General features: G+C 41.6%; 1 protein-coding gene across 3 annotated transcripts in view; it reads left to right on the top strand.

Annotated features, from left to right (window-relative positions):
* The window catches only part of LOC148031806 (Zincin-like metalloproteases family protein), a 164,119-nt gene that overhangs the window by 40,302 nt on the left and 106,101 nt on the right, over positions 1–17,716 (top strand). The gene's annotated exons all lie outside the window — the stretch shown is intronic.

Raw genomic sequence — 17,716 nt, 5'->3', positions numbered from 1 at the left:
ATTAAATTGTTGCTCTGTGACAGCATGTTGATATAATAGGGTAAGCTAGCTTACCATCTGATTCTTGTTTAGGAAAGGAAGCTAGTTGCCTATGTCATTGTCTACCCTTATGAAATACAAAAGGATACCATGTACAATCATAAAAGAACTTGTGCTCAGATTTGTTATATCGTGTGGTTTTCCTTTTTGTTACTGTCTGTCAGTCTAAGGATGTTAGCTCAAAACGTTAAAGTTATATTAGCAGGCCCTCTGGTTGTCCTTGGATGTGTATAGATTTTGGACATACATAGAGCTTAAAAATGTACAAATTACATATCTGCGCATGAAACTAAAATTGATAGCAAACCTACCATGAAATCCTAATTACAGCTCCCTAGTTACTTTAGAGACAAAGGGTTACATGTGAAAGGGAAAAATGCAAAGATCACCTCTTTACAGTGAGTGACTGCTGCAGTATTGTCCAGGGAATAACTGCAATATCCAGATATCATTCGTTGGGATCACTAAGCTACCATAAAGAGCACATAATAATCATCACCATCCTGTTCTGGATAATGGGAAACTGAAATAAACGTTTCTACTTTGTGAGGATGAGCAAGGTAATGAGCATGCTTTTCACTGAGAATACGTTGTGGTGGCGGAGGATCAGGCTCCAATACTATGGTAGTCTATCCTGGTCGAGGTATCACCAATGCTGTAACGTCACCTGTTGGCTGAGATGCACTAACATCTGTGGCTGATGATTTGTAATAGAGAGCAGCAAAATGATTTGTGATTGTGATTGGGTGTGTTGGAAGTGTGGTGGGCTCAAGAGAGGTTGGGAGAGAGAGTGTGTGTGTGTGTGCTGTGCTTACAACATCATAAGGTCATTCGCTTAGTAACAAGACTAGGCAAAGCATTAACAAGAGCAATGAGGAAAAACGTAAAGCAACTCAATAATGATGGAGATCACACAAGAGTTACCCTGAAGCGAGCCACTGAGAACACCACCACAAGCTGGAACCAACAGTAAAGCACCAACTAAGAGCAAGTGAACATCGAGTGTGGCACACAATGTGGGGTGTGCCCAATAGGGTTGCCTTTACACGGGCTACAAGTTGGATGAGGCCTGGGTGAGTGAACATTGAGTGTAGCACACAATGTGAGGTGTGCCCAATAGGGTTTACGATGATATAAGGAAGTTAACAAAGTGTTGGAACCATGGATGCCCTAGTCTTGCACATAGATTAGATGTGCCTCAGATACAGTGTGAAGAACACTCCTCAAGTATGAAGCTTGGGATAAAACAATAACGCCTCATATGTGGTGGTAGCTCACCAATGTTCAGGATAGTCCAAGCAAGAGTTGCTCAAAGCTCCAACAGGACCATCAGATAGCCTTTAATCATATGGAGCATCCAGAAGGCCACACAATATGAAATAAATAAAACCCAAGCTATTGATCAGGGCAATAACCTCCCACGCACCAATATTGGATTTCTTGCAAGGAAGTGATTTAAAAATACACCTAAGAAGCACGAATCATGAAGCACTCCTCAAAGTGAATGTTAAATATTTCTCAAGGACGCAATGGTTACGTCCTCTCTCAATCACCACTTTCCATAGTCCGTGCTGCAACCAGGTGAACTAGGAAGCTATCACCATGAGACTAGGAGGAAGCTCCAAGATGGGAAGGCCACATTGGCTACCTCACCTTGGGTAGAAGACTCGATCTTAGCAATTGTGGCTGAATCTTCTAGAGGAAGCTATCACCATGAGACTAGAATGGAATCTCCGAGGTGGGAAGGCCACATTGGCTACCTCACCCTAGGTCGAAGACTCTGTCTTACCAGCTGTGGCTGAATCTTTTAGAGGTTGAGTTTTCTTGTTAGGATAATCTTGAGTGAGATGCTCCTCACCTCAAACCCAATAGTGGTTCTTCTTTTGCTTGTCTTCCTTCATTGTGAAGGCATTGGTGGTGAATATCCTTTGCAACTTCCCTTGCAATTGCGTGGATAATGCTTTGTCAAGGATTGAGCACCAACTTCGTGATCAGATAATGAATCCTTGGTACAGTGAAATGCTTTTGCCAATGCACTAATTCATGTGGATGCTTGCTGAAGGCCAAACATTAAGTTGAGTTGCCCTCATTCTTGCCCCAATAGCTGAAAACTGATCTAGGAGGACCTTCACCTTCATGAGAATGGTTTAGGCTGATTCCTCATGTCTTTAAGGGAGACTGTAAAGTTAAGGTTGAAGAGTAATTGCATGAGAAGAATTCCATTCATAAAGCTCATCCAACACTCCCGAAACCTTATGAGATGCTTCCGAAGGCTGAACAATGGGGGGTTACCTTCGAAGTAAGGCTCATGATCGAGGTTGCAAAGGCCTCGGTGTTCCTTTCCTCCCATTCGAAGTCCAATAATTCCTCTTCTTGGCTGTTTATCATTTGATTGAGATGTTTTGGTTAGGCTCTGCATTTGAAACAAGGCTCCACATTGTTTTGTACACAAGCCATGACTTCATTTCAGCTTCCAATGAGAATAGTTAATGCCGTCAAGCATATCTTTTGGATTTTGACATGGAGGGGCCATGATGGAGATGGAACACCAATACTCACAACAAGAATACTAAAGTCTTGAGCAAATGCCCAACAAACCTCTGAATATGTTTAGTGTGCTTCTTACTAAGGTTTTAAACCCTTAGACCTTGTGTTTATAGGGGTTCTATCTTATTGTGGTGTTGCTGCAAGCATAATTGAATGCAAGGTGTTATGGCACTGTGAGTACAACATGCCACCAAACAGCGATGGTAATTGAATGCAAGGTGTTATGGCACTGTGAGTACAACATGCCACCAAACAGCGATGGTAGGTACATCAGCGGGAGGCAACTTGGCAGCAGTAGACAAGCAATGTCCATTTGCAGCCCCAAAATGCAGCTCCTAGGTCAGATGCTTGTAAATGCAAATCACAAAAGGAAATCAGCGGGAGGCAACCTGGCAGCAGTAGACAAGTGACGTCCATTTGCAGCCCAAAATGCAGCTCCTAGGTCAGATGCTTGTAAATGCAAAGCACAAAAGGAAATCAGCTATCAGAACAATGTCATGTGCATGTAGTAGGAGAGATATCCAAGTGCCAATGGAGCTCTTCTATCCCCTCCTCGAGGGATGTAATGAGCAATACTATCAATATACAAGCTAAATAATGTAGAAGAGAGAGGACAACTCTGTTTCACCTTGATGGTGGAATGAATAGGTGTTGAGAGGTGCTTGGGTGTCCATACTTTGCCAATCACCCTCTTATAAGGTGCCAGAATCCCCCATATAATCTCCTTGGGGACTCCCATACAATAAAGTCTATGTAGCAGCCTGTCTTGTGGTATTGTATCAAAAGCCTTGTACAAGTCCACAAAGCAGTAGTAGATGTGTCGGCCATGGCCTTTGCCCTCAATGATTGCTCTAAGTGTAAGAATGTGGTCCAAGGTAGAGAAGCCCCTCTTGAACCTGGTATGTCCCTATGTTGTGCCTTGCAGAAGTCCACAAAGCAATAGTAGTAGATTCGTTGGTCATGGGCTTTGCGCTCCTCAATGATTGCTCTAATTATAAGGATGTGGGCCAAGGTAGAGAAGCCCCTCTTCAAGCCGGTAGATCCCTGTGCTCTGTAACCTCACCTCTCTGGCCAACCGCTCAGCTCTTACTCAAGAATAGAAGCATATAACTTTGCCAATGTATGGCCAACCAGAATAGTTTGGTAATTATTGGGTAGGGTAGGGTCCCCTGACGTGAGGATAGGCACAGTACTCCAGCTCTCTAGGAAGCCTTCACACATGACCCTGTCAAACATATCTGCTAGTAATCCTACCACCAAATCTCTGGCATCTATTAGGTTCTCTACTACTAGACCATCATGTTCATGTGCCTTACCTTGACTGAGTCTATCAATGACATCTTGGACCCTCCCTACAGTAAAAAAGGTAAACATCTCTAGGCAGGGCTTTGGTGGATCAGGAAGAGGAGGCTGTTTTGCTGTTGTGTGTAGAGTGGTTGCATACTGCTTCCATGTAGCTGAAGTTGTAATAGGTGTGACGGGGCAATGCTCTCTAAAAAGTCTCCATGCCTCCCTGGAGTCTTGGCTTAAGAACAGTTGGCATAGGTCTCTCTCCAACTAAGCTAGAAATGCTCTCTTCTTCTATTGTATGAGACATCTGAAGCACACTTGTGCCAGTCTGTGAGTGGTGGAACCCAATGTTATCTCCCTTTGTAGAGGAACCCTAGTTTGATGACACTCATCATCAAACCAACTGTTATGGGGCATAGTGCCAAAGGAGGCTCTTTGTGTAGGCTGAGAATGGGGAAACTGTATACCAGCTACTGCATATAGGGCCTCTCTGAACTGTTGAGTGAGCTCTTGTAATGGGGTGTCAGGATCTGGGTCATATAATAAATTGAAGATCTCCACTGAGTAGATATCCTAGGAGAAAGAATATCTTGAGTGTCGATGGGTCCTCTGAGGAATCTGTCCCTCGGTAAACTGGAGATCTATGGTAAACGATAAGTGGACATGGTCAACTGCAACTCTAACAGGGCATGACGAGATCACAAGATCTTAAATGTGAGGTACAAGCAAGGGAGGGGTGAGTATATAATCCATTGTACTAGCACCATGTCAATGGGGATAGCATGTGAAGGCCCCTAATCTTGGAGATTAGACTAGTTCATTAAGCATGACTAGTTTGTGTGATGTACACATCTCCACCATGTATCTTCCATACTTTGTAACATCCCCCATATCATGGGAGCTCCTCTCCATCTCCACCTCTTGTTCTTGGAGCATCTCCTTAGACATATCAAAGAAGGATATTTGACGGTTAGCTATCCTGGCATTAAAATCACCTAAATGGGCGAGATCTCCTTTCCTCGAGAATTTCCATTTATCTTGATTTGGATCCATGTTGGGCATTTGCCCCTTGGGTGGGCATATCTGGAAGTCACAGGAGGAAATTGGCATATAACAATGCATAGAGTATGTTCTTTGTCTCGTACTATCACCCACATGTACTTGGCTTGCGCATCCTTGTGAACTACCTGGATTGTTTGATGTAGCTCCTCCCGAAAGAACATTGCCATTCCTCTTGAGGCGTGACTAATATGATTAGTGTATGTCTCTCTCCTATATGCTGATTCCCATTTATAGCCTGCTACTCATGGGAGTGTAGTGTGTGGCCCATGGTTTGTCCCATAGTAGAAGGTTCTTTGTGTGTGTGTGTGTGTGGGGTGCTAAGTAAGATTGCCTTTATCACCATCCCGGGCCGAACCATCTCCTTACCGGATGATTTTGAGGAGGTGAGGTCAGATTGCTGCAAGAAAATTAGCCATGGAGAGTACTTCTACGTCTCTGACTCAAGTATGGAGGTAGAGCTTGCTCCCTTTGATTAACTCTCTCTCTATTCTCAGAGGCGATGCTTCGCATGATGGGCTGATTCCATTGAAGGTACAATTTTGTGTTTTCTTTGAAATTCTGCACATGAATCATTGAGTATTGGTCACTGAAAATACAGGACATACTGGACAGTAAGAACAGTGAATTTAGAGATTTGCAGACTGTAATTCTGCACACGAATCATTGAGTTTTGGTCACATGCTGAACAATAAGAACAATGAATTCTGCACATGCTGGACAGTAAGAACAGTGTGCTGGACAGTAAGAACAGTGAATTCAGAGATCTGCAGACTTCAATTCTGCATAGGAATCATTGAGTTTTGGTCACAGAAAATGTTTTTCTAAAAAGGACGTCGATTTGGACATGCTGTACTGTTCTTATGCAGCTGGGATTTACTTAGAAGAGATGAAAGCCAACTGTTCACATGTTCTGTATTTTGGAACATTATCATTTTTATAAATTTTCAAATTTTTTAATTGATAAAGAAATACCGAGAGGGGCGCCGGTCTTCGGGGCCAATCTGGTGTTGTGCGAGGGAGTGAGGTCTCTTCTTATGTGTGTGTGTGTAAAGACCAGGTGTTAATTGAAGGAACTACAACTTTATGTGAGTCATAGACCGGTTTCACCTATGTAGCTAGGGCATTGGCTTATTGTCTACCTAGAGATCTACCAAGGCTTTAGAGGTGAACATTATCTCACATAGGGAGTCCAAGTGACTACCCAAGAGAGGCCAAGGAAGGTAGAGGAACCACATTGAACTTTGTTTTTTTTTTGGGTGGAGCGTTTTAAATCATACTTTTTGTCCTATTGAGTAACGTGTCCCTAGGGATAAATAAAAGTATAGTTAGATTCAACACATCACAAAACGTACAAGGTATCACGACATCATATCAGTGTTGATAAAGAAGGAAAGTATGGGGGATATGTGGTAGGAAAAGCAAGGGAGATTGCCATGTGAGCTACTGCAAATATGGTGGATCCAGAGTCGACCACTCTTTGACTATGAAGGGATAAATGGACATAGATGCATATTTACAAGAATAGAATGCCAATGCATAGTATAATGCAAAGGGAAACAAAAATTCTCATGCTCATGCAAAATGCTATGCAATGGTGCCGCTTGGACAATACTCTTGTATGGGAATTGTTTAATTGCCTAAGCCACCTTTTTTAATCATAGTCATTTTGATGATGTCATAATACAAAGATTAATAATATGAATAAAGCAATATATAGTCAAAATCTTGTCACCATGAAGAGAAGAAGTCGCCTCCTCTCAGTGTGGAAGGGAAGTGTGGAAGGGAAAGCTAGAGAGAACCCGTTCTCCTCATCAATGTGAAGTAGAAGAGCAGGGAATACACATGTTGATCCGTGGTAGTAAGAACTGACGAATCGGTTTGCTGACCGCTTGGTCTAGATATTTGTAAAATTATTCGATGATGGCACAAACTCTAGGTCGATGGTGCCTAGTTCAACTTGCTCTCTGGTGAAGTGGTAATAGACTCCAATGTATCTTGTCTACGAAATGATGATCAGTTTACTAGATAGTGCGATGGTACTTTGGTTGTTGTAGAAGATGATAGTTGGTGTCACATATAAGAAATGAAGTGCTGACAAGAAGCTCCCCAAGTATATAACCTCTATGGTGCCCTTGAAGAGTGCCTAATGCTCTTCCATAGCAGTGGACACAAGCATTGTCTCTTGCTTATATCTTGACTAAGAAATGGGAGCCGTGCCTAAAGAGTAGATGTAGCCGCCATGTTAAAATCAGGAACTTCTACATAGTTGGAATCGATATAACCTTGCAAATCCAAATCATGACCATAATTAAGTCCATAAGAAAAGGTATACCGAAGATATCTCAACACACACAAATAAACAATCCAATGTGACATTTTAGGTGCATTGAAATATTGACCAAGCAAAGATACAGAGTAAGCTAAATTTTGCCTAGTGTGAATATACTAAAGTGAAGTGCATACTTTTAGTGAAAGACAAAAATATTATCCCTAGATCTACCTACCTCCACCTATGTTGGGCATATGGAATGGTTAAACAACAGTGCATAGTGTTGTGTTGACTATGATGCCCTATGGAAATTCCAGTGTAGTACTTTGCTTTTGATGCATTTGGCAATGTAATCAAGGATGATTGCAAGGATTTCAAGGGGGAGGACTGTCATGAGGACATGTATTTTTGAAACCTCACTTAACATGTGGATTAATTTTTAATCACAACGAGTTCGGGACTCGAGAAAATCACGAGATATCAAAGGAAAAAGTTGCTATAAGTTATGTTGCACAGGTACTTGGTGGTATTTGGTAACAATTGTTGGTCTAGGTCATTCATTTGGCCATAAGTATCAGCCTGGTGACACTAGAAATGTGGCGTTTAATGGTACTTAACGTTGATCTAATGGTCAAAGATGGCACAGAGAGACTCGAGAGTGGAAGATGCCTAGCTAATTTAATTATTGGCTAGTCAGATTATTTACTATTTGGAAGGTTGCCACTTGGCAAACTTGCCCATACAGGCTGGTAAAAGATTGAAGAAGAGAAAAAACGAGATCATTCTTATTGTAGCAAAGTTAGGAGAGCCGTGAGTAGCCATGGCCAGCCTATTTTCAGCCATTGGAGTTAGCCACGAGTGAGTTTTGAGGAGATGATAGATTTGGACCCTCCACAGTTGGGCGATTGCATCTAGGTATAAGTAAACAGCTGATTTGGATGTCTCAGCTGTAGGGGATATCATTTTATGCTGTTGTTTAGGGAAGCGGCTACATTTGAGTGATTTTCAGTCATTCTTCGCGACAAAACTCTGAATTTTCTCTCTCTACAGCTTTTTCTCTCATCTCCTAGCCATTTCACAGCCTTGCTTCGAAGATCTTAGCATTTGGACCCTTGGAGACTGAGAAATTGCAAATTTCTTTGCTATCAACCCTAATTTACAGTAGAAATTAGGCTTTAGCAGTAGCTTCGCCAAGCATGCCAGAAATTGGAGTCTCGAAGACTTGGATTTTTTAGGAGTGAAGGTGAAATTCAGCTTAATTCAGGTGGAGGACTAGCCAGCCATTGAATTTGGGGCATTTCCATCGTCTATTTTTTTTGCAAATAAAGAGTGGCTAATTATATTACTTCAGAAAGACCTTGAATACAAAGAAGTGCTCTTGCTGAATAGACTAGTTGGAGCTGATACAGAGTCACAGAAATATGAAATATGCAGGTCTCTCAGGGCAGTCTAGGGGGGATGGGGGCAAGAAGCCATTGGGGGGGGGGGGGGGGGGGGGGTGTATCGCCATTTGGGGCTGCCTGCTTGCATCATGAAAAATAAGTCGTGGCAGCCCCAAGTGCACATGAAGTGAAGACGGAGCTCCTGACGAGCTCGGGACTCGCCCTGCACCTGGTCCCATCGGCCGCGAAGGGAGTGGATGATGGAGGTCTAGAGCTCTACCAAAGTCACCTGTATAGAAAGTCTCTCTCCTCCAAAAATCTCCTAACACCGTGCCTTCTAGATATGCCATTCAGTGAGACTCCCTACGATCTCCCATACCTCAGAGCGGTCTGCTGTGGGCTCGAGTATCTAGCCAATGGGTAGAGCCTCCAAGACGGCTACTGCACATGACCTTGCCTCAATAAGGAAGAACGTGTCCTGCATCCCAGCCTCATACAGAAGATGGTGACCTTGGCTGATTGCCTGCCAGTAGAAAGCTCCCCAAGAGATACATCCAAGGCTGGGTGCTATACGGCGAAGGATGTGGCATGCTCCTCTCCACACTAGTTGTGTCGCCTCGCACAACCAGAGGCAGTGATTTGGAGTTTCAAGAAGTTGCTGTGTGCAATGCTTACATCCTCCATCCTTTTGCATCCTCCATCCTTTTGCATCTGGGCTAACCGACTCCCTACCGCCAGGCCTCTATGTGCCACCAACCATACAAAATACGATACCCTCCTCGGCCTCTAGCTGTTGCATAGGTGGCGCTAGAAAGTCCATCGGAAAGCATCTGTGATGTTGTGCTCCACCCAGTATCTGCTACGCGGCGGCAACCAACCCATGTCCTCTTGTATTAGCACGTGTCTGCCAATCCTGGCTATGTACTCCACGAACCTCGGTGGCTTCTTGGTGACCGCAGTGGCTGGCCATAGCCACTCTCCTAGATCCCACTCCAGCTCATCCAATGGTCTGCCCTCCGAAATACAGAGGTGCCACTCCCGGAGCTCCTCTCAGAAAACATAGGGGTCTAGTCGCCATGTCTTTCCTTGAAGGCCCATCACCCGAATCCTCCTCCAAGAAAGGACAACTCCATCGTCTATGAAGTGGGTGAAGGCCAATTAAGCAACCGAAGCAAGGGGCAACTTAGATTGAAAACTTGCTGGTCACTTCGGACAGCAAGGGGAGTTTGGATTGCGAAGGGGATTGGGAGAATCCCATTGTAAATCAACTTCTTCTTCAATAAAGCTAAAGAAATACCGAAAGGGGCGCCAATTTTGGGGTCAATCATTTGTGCATTGTCCAAGATTAGTAGGTAAATTTGTATTTTCAGATTTGCATTTATTGTTTGCTGCTGTAATTAAGTTGTAATCAAGGATTTACCACCCATCCACGGAAGGAAGCCTGGTTTTAGTAACACACTTGTGGGTGTGTGTAAGGAATAGTGCTAGAGGGTGGCAATGTGCACTAAGAATGGATCCTATTGTAGGTTTGAAGTAAAGATCTAGATTGAAAGAAAAGGAATTTAAATGTGCAGTGAAAGTGGGAGGGAAGGGTGGGAAACATGAAGGTGAATGGGAAGCACCAAACTCATAGTAAAATGAAATAGAGGATGAAGGACTACCTTTTGGAACATCTCTAAGCATAGAGTTTTGTTCAAAACCATACTGGTATCAATTTGAGTCTCCATGGTGACTTACAGTTGGTTCTTGCATAAGAGAAGGAGCAATATAGACAAAATCAAACTCACACAAAAATGGATTGTGCGAACTTTCGACTAGCCTTGATTGTGAAGAGTTTGAACTTTCCGTTGTGTCTCGAGTGGATACTCTTTCCTTAACTGACAGGTGATTAGTCTCGTCAATAGAGTGCTTCAATTGAGGTGCATTGTGTGAGGGAGTATGAGATGAAGATTTGGCCTCGGTGAGTGATACCTACAAGAAAGTTTAGGGGAAGGAGTGTTGAACTGCAAATGAAGACCACAATGCCTCCTCAAGGCCTCCATTGAAGGAGTAGTTGGAGAAAGCATTGAAGGACCCAAAGATGGAGTCATTTTAGCTAGCATGAATCAGTTACATGTCGTTCCTGTATCTCTCACAAAACCAAGCTCTCCATGACAACCACAAGATACTCATTAAAAGAGCATTGGCTTTGATACCATGTGAAGATATACTAGGGTTTGCATAGAGAAAACATAGAATGTACGAACATGGCTTAAACACAATAGTCAAATAGTAATGCAATAACATAAAGCTTAAAACGCAAAAACATAAACACAAACAGAGAAGAAAGAGAACTTTGATGTGAACGAATCAATGATGTAAATGACAATATGTACAGAATGTTCAAGGGTAGAGCTGTCCAACATCTAGTGGTCTCAATGACATAAAGCTTAAAACGCAAAAACATAAACACAAACAGAGAAGAAAGAGAACTTTGATGTGAACGAATCAATGATGTAAATGACAATATGTACAGAATGTTCAAGGGTAGAGCTGTCCAACATCTAGTGGTCTCAATGACTGCTGGGCAGCCCTTTAGGTGAGAGGAGATTAAGCAAAAATGTAGGTATCTGATGTTCAGCTATAGAAGAGGGTGTAGATTGTAGTAAGTGGCATCAAACTGCCGAGAACACAGCCTCCGACGGTGGCTGATGTCTAGGAATTGTTGCCTAGGTGTTGGGATGGCAGGAATAGTTGGGAAAACACAATGAAGATGAAGATGAGGTGCTGTATGAGTCCAAGGAGTGAAATCGGCAGATACAATAGTGAGATAATGAAGGACAAGTCACAAGGCTGTGTTGGATTCAAAAACACAGCAAGCTGGAGTGTTTGGAGTTGATGGTGGTGTGAAGAAGACCTCCAAAATAAAGTCACTTGGCGGTATGGTGTCACGATTAGTAGACAACACCATGAATTGAGATATCTCCCAGGATAGGGGTGTGGATGGCGGTGGTAGATGGCTGAAGCTCAAAGGGTGATGGAGTGAATAAACTAATAAAGAATGAATAAGATGGAGTGAGGATAGATGTATAATCAACAATGTCCATACCCTATTTATAGGCACATGAGCTGCCAAACTATTTAGGGTGGCTCTCAAGTTATTTGGAGTGGCACTTAGAAATTAATAAATAATACAAATAAAGCCTTTTTAGGGCTGTAAATGGAGACCAAAGTAGGAATTTGTGTAATATAATGCACTGAATGACTTTGGTATCTCAACATATGGCAAGGTTGTCCTATTTATAGGACTCAAGGCTCATTATGCACCTCACAAAGTGATTACTATTCTTGGACTTTAGGCCCTTAGGCTGATGCATCCATATATTGGGATGGTGTGGGGTGGTATGTCAACTCTTGGGATGTAGATGTGGAAGTGTCCTTATATGCTGCTAGCTCCTAAACTTGGGGTGTGAGTGCGTTTTAGGAGGTGAGTTTGATATCCATCCCTTTTGTTATCCAACATCCCATGAAAGTCTAGACAAAAAATTGATCTAAGATACTTTGTCTATGAAATTTGAAAGTGGTTGTTGGCTAATGCTTTGATCCTACTCATGTGAATCCTTCTCTCTAACCTATTGGTGTGGCCAAAGAAGGCCACATTGCATGACCTATCAAGAAATGGAACTTTCCAAACTCACTCTCTTGGATCCCATTATAGCCTCTAAAGGGGCCTCCTTTGTGAAGCCTAGTGTCTCCATGTATCTATCAAGGCAGTGGTTAGGGCTACCACATTGATGCTCTATATAGAGCGCCTTCTGAACCATGTGTGGTCCAAGTTCTCTCTCTAAAGGTGACCATTCTCCTCCACCTTGAAGCAAAAATCTTGTCTTTGCTAGTTGTGATGATTGCTAGGATGATGTCAAGAAGAGATCAATCTAGGTTTGAGAACTGGTTGTATCACTGTTGTACTCAAGAGGGATTCCCTTTGTCACGACTTCTATCACAATTCAAACATCTTTGAGGTCCCATAGTCTTGGCCTTTGTATCTCCTACGGTAGCTCTTGAAAGGCCAACTAATTTTCCACTAAGAAAGCAATCTGCATGGAGAACCTCTCCTATGATAGATAAGGCCTTTGTTTAAGAGAGTGGTCTGACTTTGATCGCAAATAGTGATTGTAGAGAGGAGGCTGCCTCCTCTTCTCTTCAATTGTGATTGGTGCTAGTTGGCAAAGCCTAGATGAAATAGATCTCATGCTCTAATGATGGCAGACGGTAGCTTTGAATCTGACCTTAAAAGTATTTCCCAAGTCTTTCAGTCCCAATGTCGTGAAAGAAGTGTATTTAGGCTGCCTTAGTTCTCCATATGTAGGTGTAATAGATTGAAGCCTTCATAACACAATTATCTTCCAAGACTCCCCTCTTGGAAGGAATCCCCTTACAATGAGCTTTACCAGTAAGGCTTCGCTTTGAGCGTTTGGGTTATGTGCAAACTCCACATCAAGGAGCTTATCGAACTTGGGGATGGATAACTACCTTTGATACAGATGGATTTGTCTACCAAAAAAGACCTCATGGCTATTGCTACACAGAGAAACAGGAAGGGGGCTGGTAGACTTTCCTATATCATTGATATATGGATATTGATGTGAAGAAATACCCTTACCCATAAACATAAACTAAAGCATACGACAAAGCATAAACATAGAAGAACACAGTTCAGGTTAGGGTAACACATAGACCATGAACACAATGAATCTAAATGAATGAATGAACATTGAATATACAATGCTTATACAACGAACAAACCATGTAGGAATGACAATTGTAGCCCAAACTCTCGTGTCTTGAGGACCGAGGCAGAGGTGTTGAGCGGGAGAGTGTGTCGTACTTCGGACAGATCTCGAAACCTTTGCAACTAACTTATATGAGTTTTTGGAGCTAATTAAATTTTGTGAGAAACTTGTTGTATAGCTTGCCACGTTCTATTGATCAAGAGCGTCTTGCAAAACATAAAATGAAAAACCAAAAATTTGCTTGGTCAAAGTGTGAGATGAGGTGTTTATTATGTTTGACTTTCTTAAAAACATGTTTTGATTAGGACTGAACTTATAACTTTGTAAAAGCGATGTAGTAAGAAAAAATAATACACAAATATGCTATATAAGTAGCATCCCAAAGAGTTGGCATAGGTCTCTTTGTTGTTTTATAATTATGGATAAAGGTGCCATTTCCCCGTCTTTTGAGAAGGATTGGAGTTTTCTTTGCTTTTCTTTACAATCGATGCAGGTAAAAGATAGAATCTAACCTTGTCAAAGATTGTATGTATGATGATTATAGTTGCATTTGCTAAACTTAAGCCTACAATGATTGGATAGAAGTAAATGAGCAAATTGCATTAATTCTAACTAAAAATTTATTAATTTAATGTTAAAAATATTCACAATGTGACTACTTTGGTGAGTTGGAACCCAAAACATGGTTTTTTTGACAAAAACTATTGGGCAATGTTAAATATGATGATGATGATGTGTAATGACTTGTGAGGGTTCAAGATTTTAAACGAGAGACCGATTTTTTAATGATTTTGTTTAGTTATTGGACTTTGTCAATCTAGTATCTATTCTTGCCTTGAGATTTGAATATAATACGACTTTAGTTTCATTTATGAGTTATTTATGATATATTACGATTCATTCTCGATTTTGACATTTTGTTAGTTTGTTTTGAAATGAGAATCATGATGTTGCAACTTGACTCAGTCCATATTATAGATAGGCTATTTACATGTTAATTTCAATTTTCTTTGTATGATATGTATGAATTATAATGTTTGAGTTCTAAACCATAGTATAGCTTGTCCAAAGACTAACTTTGACATAAGTGACAAGTCAATAATGGATCATGGATATATAACGTATAATGTATTATTCTCAATTGACTCTATTATCACTCAAGCTCAATTAGCCATTCTTTGTTTAAGAAGAAGTTCCATAGAGGTTTAGAACCTCTTTCCCTAGTCAAAACTATTAAAAATCCCTATATAAAAAAACCCGCGTTTCTTATTTTACCCCCTGTTGAAAGAAACTTACGAAAGATGTTTCTGACGTTTCGTTTTTAAACATTCCTGATGTTTTTGGTTGCTATGCTCGAAATTCAAGAAAGCTAGCCGTCGAAAGTTGAACATGAGCAAATATAGCCACAGAAGACTGGATCTAAACAACCGATGAGGAGAGAGAAAGATAAAAAACGCAAGTATCTGAGGAGAGAGAAAAATTAGGCGATAGTGGGAGAGTAAAGGCAACTGTGTAGGAAGTATAGGCAAGAGTTGGAGGAGAGAGAAACTCAGCAAACACAAAATCTTGATGACAACGACAGTGTCTAGATGATGACGATACCTCCAGCAAGTGACGTTAGTAATAAATGTAGCTGTAGAGGACTAGGCGATAGCTCTAGGGTGATGACAACAACCAACAGGCGGAGACAAAGATTGGAAGTAGGCACCAGGTGGTAGCATATAGCAAGGGGAAGGTTTGACTAGGATGTCTTTTGCAAACGGGAGAGATAAAGCACCCGAGACCTGTAAAAAGGACATTAAGATTGAATGGAGGGCAGTCGGCCTATTTATAGATAGTTTCGGGACCTTGTACCATGCACTGTTTTATAACTCTCTCGAACCATGTATAATTCTAGGGATTTAATTAATTAAGCATTTTGGGGGATTGTTTAAGAGGCTAATTGAGCATGTAATGCTTTTTTAGCTCAACACTCCCTCAGAGGTCCAAAAATTGAGTAAGAAAGGAAGAACAATCCGAATTTCGAATACAAATAAAAAGCCCCAAGGTGTTGCACCCCAAAGCGGCCAAGGCATCAAACAAAGGGTGTAGAGCGGTTGTCTAGTGGTCTATGAAGACTACAGAGGTAATGACTATCTTACCAAGGGATTCCAATTGGCTACCCTAGGGAGGCCAGGGCATCGGACAAAGGGTGTATGTTGAGTGCCCAATGGCCTACCAAGTCTTGCAAAGGTGGATGAAACCACAATGTTTTTTTTAGGTATATGTGTGGCTTTAATAATCATTGTTTCATAAAATAAGAGCTTGCGGTCCATTAAGTAACAGATAGGAGACAAGTAGCCTATCCTAAAGGCTTTCATAAAATAAATAAGCTATCCCTATCATTATTGGGTGTTGATGGGGAAGTAATAGGCTAGGGGAATGTGCAACAAATATGGGCGTATGTGGAAAGGATGTATGAAAAGCAAGCTAGCAAGGCTAAGCAAGTAAGGGAGACTGCCTTGGAGACTTCATGTGCAATGCTGTGGATATGGTGGATTAGAGTCAACCACTCAGAAAGACTTAAAAGGGATACACGCGCACAGATGCATGTTTACAAAATAGAATGCCAATGCACTGGAGTTATGTAAGAGGTAATTGTAGGTGTGACCATGCTCATGCAAAATGCTATTCAACAGTGCCACTAACATAGTACCCTTGCAGGGGAATTGTTCACTTGCTCAAGGGCCCTTTTACAATCATGTCATCTTGAGAGTGAGGATAAATATACATTGTTTAAAATGTCTTAATAAATATAATGACTGAATCAAAATCTGTAAGCATCATCATTGTCACTATCAAGAGAAGAAAGCTGGGCCTCTCAAATTGGAAGGGAAAGCTAGAGAGAAGTATCCTCTCCTTGTCAATGTGAAGAAGTAGAGAAGGGTGTGTCCAAGTTAATCTTGGGTAACAAATATTGCAACACCGGCTGATTGTTTGCCTTGGTCAATATATTTGCAAAATTGTTGGATGAAGGCATAAATTTTAGGCGGATGGTGCCTATCTCAACTTGCTCTCCGGTGAAGTGGAAGTGGACCCCCACATGCCGCAAGTGTGGTATTATGATTAGATTTCCCGCAAGGGCAATGGCACTTTGGATGTCGTAGTTAACAATGGTGGGAGAGTCGCATGGAAAGTGTAACACCCCTTAAGTTGATGGCCTTTGTGGTACCATCGAAGAGAGCCCGATACTCAACCTCCGCGTGGAAGCTGCCACCATCTCTCCTGCTTATGGTTGGCTCAAGAGATGGGTGCTGTGCCCAAGGTAAATAGGTAGTTGCCATAGGACACCGAGTGTCAGGATCTCTTGTCCAACTAAAGTCATCGTATCCGTGTAAACATAAACTAGATCCATAAGTTAGGCCGTAAGAATAGGTATACCACAAATATCTCAAAACATGCAAATAGGCAATCCGATGTGACATCCTAGGTGTATTGAAATATTGACTAAGCAAACTAACAAAGTAAGCTAAAATTTTGCCTAGTGTGAATCAACCAAAGAAGCTTCCCCACAATAGACCTATAGGTGTGTCTATCGAAGGGCTACCCAAGGTTAGAAAGATGGAGAGTGGGATCAAGAGACGTGGCCACATGATGTGTTTTATTTGTGCAATGCTAGTCTACTAGCTGAAGAGTGTATTTCTGTTGGGATATAAAAATACTACCCTTAGATTCAACGACCTCCATTCCTAAAAATATAAGACAACAAACCAAGGTCTGTTATCTCAAAAGTAGAGTAAAGATGGGGCTTTATCTTTGCTATGGGAGGAGAATCAGAGGTGGTGACAAGTAAATCATCTACAGTTGACCCCCTCTGAAGTAGTACGGATGAATAAGTTCGGGCCATAAATGATAGAATGGTATCTTTGAGTCCTAAGGAACTCATCCATCCTTTGGAACCAAGATGGCGACACTTGCTTTAGCGTGTAGAGAGCTTTCCGCAAGTGGAATACCTTATCCTTCCGGTTAACAGAAGCAAATTCGGGAGGATGCTCCACATAGACTTCCTGTGAAGAAATACCGTAACACAGAAACACAAATAACACTGCACGACAAAACACAAACTGATAGAAGAACACAATTAGGGTTAGGGTAACTCAGAGACAATGAACACAGAGAATGAATGAAGTGATATTCTAGTTTGCGAAGTGGCAGCCTTCCCAAATGGTTTTTCCAACATTATCCATCATTAAATATTAATGAACACAGAGAATGAATGAATTAATATTCTAGTTTGCGAAGTGACAGCCTTCCCAAATGGTTTTTCCAACATTATCCATCATTAAATATTAATTTTCAGCCTTTAATTACTGAAA

Source organism: Lygodium microphyllum, chromosome 9 (assembly GCF_053477565.2).
Source record: "Lygodium microphyllum isolate KBCC chromosome 9, Lygodium_microphyllum_v1.1.10, whole genome shotgun sequence".
Classification (NCBI taxonomy): Eukaryota; Viridiplantae; Streptophyta; class Polypodiopsida; order Schizaeales; family Lygodiaceae; genus Lygodium; species Lygodium microphyllum.
The sequence above is the reverse complement of the archived record's forward strand: the minus strand, read 5'-3'. Positions and strand labels throughout refer to the sequence as shown.